At 42.8% G+C, this 8,624-nt stretch overlaps 1 non-coding gene across 1 annotated transcript; it reads right to left on the minus strand.

Annotated features, from left to right (window-relative positions):
- Positions 1-233: 233 nt before the first annotated feature.
- Positions 234-371, minus strand: LOC119920546. The gene has a single exon (XR_005448283.1). It is a non-coding gene; the product is annotated as a small nucleolar RNA SNORA7 (small nucleolar RNA).
- Positions 372-8,624: the final 8,253 nt, after the last annotated feature.

Raw genomic sequence — 8,624 nt, forward strand, 5'->3', positions numbered from 1 at the left:
CAGAAGGTCTTGTCTTATGCTGTCGAGTCATCTCCAACCCATAGTAGCGACGCCATGGACACATCTCTCCTAGAACGCCCCATCTCCAGCCGCATTCATTTTGGCAGTGGATCCATAGAGTTTTCTTGGTAAAAATCCGGAAGTAGTTTACCATTGCCTCCTTCTGTGCAGTCAACTTGAGTCTCCGCCCTCAACTCTCTCCCGTGCTGCTGCTGTCCAGCTCAGGGGAGCTGACTTGTAGCAGATTGCCTTCCACTCACTAGCCACTGGCCAAGCTAGGAATGGAATGGGTAGGCCTCTGCTTGACTCTCCCTCCCGTAGTTGAGACGGGTAGAGTACTGGAAACTCTGCAGGTGCGACCCTGAGGGGGGGAGTCAGAGGACCTGGGCTCTAATCACAGTTCTGTCACTTGACTGCTCTGTGACCTTGGGCAAGTCACTTCATTTCTCTGTGCTTCAGTTAACTCATCTGTAAAATGGGGATTAAGACTGTGAGTCCCATGTGGGACATGGACTGTGTCCAACCTGATTAGCATACAACTACCCCCAGTGCTTCGTACAGTGCCTGGCACATAGTAAACACTTAACAAATACCATTAAAAAATAAATAAATAACTAAACTTGGCCAAACCTTTCTGGGAATGGGAGACAGTTTGGGTCCTTTCATTTCAGCACAGGCCTGTGAGTCAGAGTACCTGCATTCTAATCCCAGCTCTACCTGCCATGTGACCTTGGGCAAGTCACATCACTTCTCTGTGCTTCAGTTTCCTCATCTGTAAAATGAGGCTTCAATACTTGTTCTCCCTCCTTTCATTCATTCATTCATTTATTTAATCACTTTTACTGAGTGCTTACTGTGTGCAGAGCAACTGTTTTAAATCACTTGGGAGAGTACAATATAACAATGAATGGATACAATCCCTACCCACAGCAAGCCTACGGTCTAGAGGAGGAGACAGACATTAATATAAATAAATAAATCACAGAGATGTACATAAGTGCTGTGGAGCTGGGAGAGGGGAAGAGCAAAGGGAGCAAGTCAGGTTAACGCAGAAGGGAGAGGGAGAAGAGGCGAGGAGGGCTTAGTCAGAGAAGGCCTCTTAGAGGAGATGTGCCTTCAGTAAGGCTTTGAAGGGTGGGTAAAACAATTGTCTCTCGGATTTGAGGAGGGAGGGCATTCCAGGCCGGAGGTAAGACATGGGTGCGAGGTTGGTGGATAGACAAGATCGAGGAACTGTGAGACCAATGAGGGGCAGGGACTGGGTTCAACCTGATTTTCTTGAATTTACCCCAGCGTTTAGTACAGTGCTTGGGACACTGTAAGTGCTTAGCAGATCGCATTTCAAAATAAAAAGTCTCATCATCGAGCCATTGATTTGGGATTCCTGTTGACTCCCCTGAACTGCCCCCTCCCCCATGCCCTAACATCTCATTAGAGCCTAGAGGAAAGTCACTTTGAACCTCTCCATTTGCTCCTCAAATTTTCCATAGACCAGCTGCCCAAATGACAGTAATCCACAGCTTTATACAAAGAATGCAATTTTCATATTTGAAGAAATTTAAAATAACGAAATGGGAAATAGCATCGTAAATGACTGTGTTTTGTCGAATAGCACAGAGAGCCCGTGACACCAGTTAAACACCAATTTCTTTGAAGCTCCTATTTCAATTTACTTTCATTTTTGCCTAATTAACACAGTGAAAGAAAAGTGGCCAAAATGACCAGCTGACCCCAATACCGCTTCTCCAATATCTCTCTGGCCAATGGATCTCATTCTTGCATTCCCTTAGAAGTGAGACACGTCAGATAAATTAAATGACAAGAACAGATGTAGATTAAGAATGATGTAAATTCCAAGCCTGATCTTTTAATTTCACTAAATATTATTTTCCATTTTCATGATCACATTACGTTGAAATGTTGAAACTTCAATTTCCTCTACTATTTCATTTAATAAAACCTTTGTCTCATCTGGGTTCTTGAAGAGATGTTAGCTTTAAATCACTTTGACTTCACCCTTACCAATTTACATATGTTGAAGAAATAAAAGTCTTTTCAAGAGTTGCCATGGGGCTTTGGATGTCTCAAAGGAGTATTAAGACCTTGAGTTTAATGTGAGCTGCCTCAAAAACAAAACATGAATCCTCCCCACAGAATACTAATGGCTTTTGTGTACAGTTACATTTTCCTTGTAAGTGTTTTTTTTTTTTTTTTTTAAGTGGAGCAACAATCCATATATAAAAAGACAACCTTTGGGATGATGGTTAGGGATTGTAACTCTCCTTGCTCCAAATAATAAACATGGATCTTATATACCCTCATTACAGGCTTAATCGTATAGCCCCGTACAATTAAGGGATGGCAAATTGACTGTATTGAAACCGTAATTCAGTGACCATCCATCGTGTCCTTAGGAATTGCAACTCAGAAGAGTTGTTAAATTATTGAAAATATCAGTATTTGTTTTGCCTTTGCTGGGAAAGAGAAGACATATTCCAAAAAGATATATTTATTCTATATTTGAATGGGCAACTTTATTTTATTTGTCCAAAGTGCGTATGTTCTTGAAAAGACTGACGTCATGGGAAGTGATCAAAAAGGAAGAATATTTTTTGAAAAGAAACTCAGTCCCTATCTGCGGATATTTTATTCTCTGATTTATACCCTGCCAAAATGCCAGAGCTGATTTAAAAGAGAGAGAGAAGGACATGTTCTGGGACTGGAAGCCATACAGACCGGAAAGCAGGAGACCTGAGTTCTAATTCTGGCTCTGCCTCTTGTCTGCCGTGTGACCTTGGACAAGTCACCTAACCTCTCTGTGTCTATTTTCCCATCTGTAAAGCGGGGATCTTATCCCTGCTGTGTTCTCTACCTGTACAAATCCCAGGCTGGGAAAGGAAAGGTGTCTGATCTTGTATCTACTCCTGCGAATGGCACATAGCATGTACTTAATAAATAAACACAATTTTTTTTTTTGCAAACTTAAAGGCAAAATCCTTGATGCTTATTTGTTGAAGAGAGTTTCAGATCTTAGCACTGAACTTGCAATGATGAATACTACATTGGGGCTGCCCTAGGGAGTCTTATTTTGTTTAGAGGATTTCTACATGGAAATAGCTATTATCAACTCTCATCTGCCAGGGGCAAAACAAACTTCTCTCACCACAGAGACGCCTGCAGGAAGAGCAGCAGAGATAAATGGTTCTCGTGTCCCAGAAGCCCCAAAGAAAATGGCATCGATGACAGAAGGGAGAGGGAGAAGAGGGAAAGAGGACTTTGTGTTCAGGTACCTTGTCTTCCTCGATTAAAGCCTAATTTCCCCTGCTCCCTCTCTCTTCCTGAGTCACCTATGCTCTTGGACCCTTTGAACCCTGGATATTCACCCCACCCTCATCCAAACAAGATTTATGTCTGTATTTGTAATTTAGTTGTATTAATGCCTGTCTCCCCCCTCTAGACTGTAAGCTCCTCCTAGGCATGGAACATGTCTACCAACTCTGATGTACTTAATATACATTGCTCTGCACACTATAAGCACTCAGTAAATACAATTGATTGATTGATTGATTGATTAACCCCACCCTCAGCCCCACAGCACTTATGTCCATATTCGTAACTCATTTATTTAAATTAATAATAATAATAATAATAATGACATTTTTTAAGCACTTACTATGTGCAAAGCACTGTTCTAAGTGCTGGGGAGGTTACAAGGTGATCAGGTTGTCCCACGGGGGGCTCACAGTCTTAATCCCCATTTTACAGATGAGGTAACTGAGGCCCGGAGAAGTTAAGTGATTTGCCAAAAGTCACACAGCTGACAAGTGGTGGAGTCGGGATTTGAACCCATGACCTCTGACTCCAAAGTCCAGGCTCTTTCCACTGAGCCACGCTGCTTCCCCATTGATTCTCTGTCTCCGCATCTAGACTGTAAGCTCTTTGTGGGCAGAGATCTCGTGGCTACCAACTCTGTTATTCTTACTATATAGTCCTCTGAACATGGTAACAGCTCAGTTGACTTCCATCAACAGATCAGTAGCCACTGTGAGACTAGAGCTCAGATTCCTGGCCCCGGGCCCCATGCTCTTTTCACTGAGGCCTGCTGCTTAATCTCCCCATTTTGCAGATGAGAAGCCTGCGGTACCGAGCGGGTAAGTAATTTTCCCTTTGTCACCCAGCAGCAGGGCCAGTGACACAGCTGGATTAGACCCTAGGTTTCCTGACTCCTAATCCCAATGCTGTTTTCACTAGATCGTGCTGTCTTCCAAAAAGCAGCCACGTTCTTTCTTCGCTGAATCTTTCAATCAACCCACTGTGTGCAATCAATCAATCCATCATTGGTATTGATTGAGCCCTTACTATGTGCAGAGCACTGGACTAAGTGCTAGGCCTTGCCCTCAAGAACCTGATGGTTTTTCTGTCCCCTGTTAGATTTTTAGCCCACATCACTTGCTCATAGTATGGTTGGTCAGTCAGTCTGTATTTACTGAGCGCTTACTGTGTGCAGAACACTGTACTAAGGGCTTGGGAGAACACAATATTACAATAAAGGTGCATTTTCAAATACTGCTCATGGTAAGTACCTAATAATTTCCCTTGATTGACTGATTGGTTGAGGGTCATTAAGACAGTCATTCCTCCACGATGCTATGACTGGCAGTGTCAGATCCTTCCCACAATTAATCAGTGGTATTTACTGTGGGCAGAGCACTGTGCAAGCGCTTGGGAGAGCACAATATAGCAGATTTGGCAGACACATTCCCCGCCCACAACGAAGTTGCAGTCTCGAGGGGAAGAATAGTGGGGTCTACACTGGTGAATGGAGAACGCAGACAGAGCTCTGTGCTTAACCCGGGCTTGTTCAGCCCATCACCCACAAAGGCTGAAAAGGATTGGAAACAGATATCAAAATACAATTCTGATCCTGTGGAAAGTTCTTTTGGACAGCTACCATCATCATCATCATCATCAATCGTATTTATTGAGCGCTTACTATGTGCAGAGCACTGTACTAAGTGCTTGGGAAGTACAAATTGGCAACATATACAGTCCCTACCCAACAGTGGGCTCACAGTCTAAAAGGGGGAGACAACTACCACTGAGGCAGCTAATCGATGGGGAGATAATAATAATAATAATGATGACATTTATTAAGTGCTTGCTTAATAAAGCACTGTTCTAAGTGCTGGGGAGGTTACAAAGTGATCAGGTTGTCCCACGGGGGGCTCACAGTCTTAATCCCTATTTTACAGATGAGGGAACTGAGGCACAGAGAAGTTAAGTGACTTGCCCAAAGTCACACAGCTGACAATTGGCAGAGCTGGGATTTGAACCCATGACCTCTCACTCCAAAGCCTGTGCTCTTTCCACTGAGCCACGCTGCTTCACAAATGGGACAACTGGAATCAGGTTGGCCAATCAATCAATCCATGAATAATATTGATATTATTGTATTGTAATACATAATAATACATATTATATATAATGTAATGTAAATTGTATTATAATATTGTGTATTAGTCCATCAATAATATCGATGGATCACCTATTGAGAATGAAGCATCGCACTAAGCTCATGGGAAACTACCACAGCTCGTGGTGGGCAAGGAACTTGTCTGCTAGCTCTGTTGCATTGTACTCTCCCAAACCCTTAGTACAGTGCTCTCTGCCCATAGTAAGAGCTCAACAAATACCACTGATCGATTGCTTGAAAACAAGACCTATTTCCTTGCCCTAATCTCTAAGCCAGAGTGTGAGCTCCTTGTAGGCAGGGAATGGGTCTACCAACTTTGCTATATTGTACTCTCCCAAGCACTTAGTACAGTGCTTTCAACACAGTAAGTGCTCAGTTAATACCATTGATTGATTGAACTTCTTGTTGAATGGGGAAGATGGACAGATTAAACTTACTTTAAAAAGTGTGTAAATGAGAACAATAATAATAATAATGATGGCATTTATTAAGCACTTACTATGTGCAAAGCACTGTGGAAAGAGCCCAGGCCTGGTAGTCAGAAGACCTGGGTTCGGATGCCGGCTCTGTCACTCCTCTGCTGTGCGACCCTGGGTAAGTCACTTAAGTGAATTGGACCTCAGTTACCTTGTCTGTAAAATGGGGAATAAAACTGTGAGCTCCATGTGGGACAGGAACTGTGTCCAACCTTATATCTACCCCAGTGCCTAGTACAGTACCTGGCACATAATATGTGCTTAACAAATACCGTTTAAAAAAAAAGAAGGGGAGCAGAAGGATTGAATAGGCAGTCAGAAAATATTCCAGAATAAAATATTTGAATAGATCATTGAATGTCCAGATAAATATATCAATAAATATACAAACAGAAGTAGGGACACATTTGAAAATACTGATTTCCATTTTCATCATCATCATCAATCGTATTTATTGAGCGCTTACTATGTGCAGAGCATTTTCAATTTACGTGTTTATTTTATTTTGTCAGCCACTGACTAGAATCAACTGTTTCTAAATTTTCCCTTCTTCTCCCACTGTATGTATATAATTCATCTCTCCCCTAATTAACTGTAAGTCTCTCAAGGGCAGGAACTATAATTTTTACTTCTATTGTAATTTCCCATGTACCTAATAATAAAGGGCTCCGCACAGAGTAGGCACTAAATAAATATTGTTGAATGAATGAATGAAAAATGAAAATTCCCTTGGCATTTTCTACCTATTCAACACAAATCTAGCATAAATACTAATATTACTATTCTTATGCCATATTGTAAGTGCTTACTATATTCTAAATGCAAGAATAGAAACATGTTTACCAGATTGGACACAGTTCCTGCCCCACTTGGGGCTCACAATCCATATCATCTGCATTTGACAGATGGGGGAACCGAGGCTAAGGAGGTAAACAGACTTGTCCAAAGTCAGGCAGCAGGCCAGTGGAGAAGCTGGGTCTCCAAATCAGATCTTCTGAACCTCTTTCCACAAAGCCATGCTGCCTCTGTTTTCAATTTTCTCCAGCCAACCTTAATTTTCCCACCTGTTTTGAGCATGTGATTGTTGTTTGGAAATGATTTGCATCTATTTGTCTGTAAGATCTGGTGTAGGTTTTGTTAACTTTGCCATAGAAAATTACATTTCCCTGAAATGGGGGAAAACAGATGTTCAGTGTGGCAGTGATGTAGTATGGCCTAGTGGAAAGAGCACTGGCCTGGAACTCAGATGACCTGGGTTCTAATCCCAGCTCTGCCACTTACCTGCTGTATGACCTTGGGCAAGTCACTAAATTTCTCTGTGCCTCATCTGGAAAATGTGGATTCAATACCTGTTTCTCCCTCCTAGAGGATGAAGGGGTGGGAAGGACTGTACCAATATCAAGTTAGAGAAGCAGCGTGGCTCAGTGGAAAGAGCACGGGCTTTGGAGTCAGAGGTCATGGGTTCGAATCCCGTCTCCGCCACATGTCTGCTGTGTGACCTTGGGCAAGTCACTTAACTTCTCTGAGCCTCAGTTACCTCATCTGTAAAATGGGGATTAAGACTGTGAGCCCCACGTGGGACAACCTGATCACTTTGTATCCCCCCAAGCGCTTAGAACAGTGCTTTGCACATAGTAAGCGCTTAACAAATGCCAACATTATTATTATTATTATTAAGTTCAACTTGGAGGTGAGCACTCTTAGGCCAGATGGATTATTCCAATATCAAGCTCAACTCTAGGGTGAGTGCTCAAGCTGGAAGAACTGTTCCAATATCAAGTTCAATAGAGGGGTGGGCATTCCATCAAGAAGGATTTTTCCAAGTTCAGCGTGGGGGTGAACACTTAAGTGGGAACGATTGTACCAATATGAAGCTCAACAAAGGGGTGAGCTCTTGGGATAGGTGGTCCGTTCCAACATCAAGTTCAATTTGGGGGTTAGCGCTCAAGCCAGGAGGATTGTTCCAATATGAAGCTCAATACAACCCTTCATCTTCCCCCACACAAACCCTGTCCTCCCTTCTGACTTTCCCATCATTTATTATTATCATTGAATAAAGGACTACCATTCTCCATCTCACAAGCCCGTAACTTTGTATTTGTCAAGATGAAATCTCTCATCTCCTCCCTAATTCTACCCCCTCCACCTGGGCTTTTGACCCCAGCCCTTCATTCCTTTTGGAAACACTCACTCACTTCCATCTTCCCTCCTTGACAGCCATCTTCAACTGTTCACTTTCCAACGGTTCTTCTCCACTGCTTTCAAACATACTTATGTCTCCCCATCCTAAAAAAACCCTCCCTTAACCCCACGGATCCCTCTAGTTATCGCCACATCTCCCTCCTACCATTTCTCTCCAAACTCCTTGAGGCAGTTGTTTACACCCTCTGTCTCCACTTCCTCTCCTCCCATTCTCTCCTAGATTCTCCAATCTGGCTTCCTCCCACTTCATTCCATAGGAACAGCCCTCTCTAAGGCAACCAATGACCTTCTCACCAAATCTGATGGCCTCTACTCTAACCTAATCCTCTTTAACCTCTCAGCCGCTCTCAACAGTGTAGACCACCCTCTTTTGAACACTTTATCCAACCTTGGTTTCACTGACATTGTCCTCTCTTTGTTCTCCTCCTATCTCTCTGACCTCTCCTCTGTCTCTTTTACTCAGTCCACATCTA

This window comes from Tachyglossus aculeatus, chromosome X1 (genome assembly GCF_015852505.1).
Source record: "Tachyglossus aculeatus isolate mTacAcu1 chromosome X1, mTacAcu1.pri, whole genome shotgun sequence".
NCBI lineage: Eukaryota > Metazoa > Chordata > Mammalia > Monotremata > Tachyglossidae > Tachyglossus > Tachyglossus aculeatus.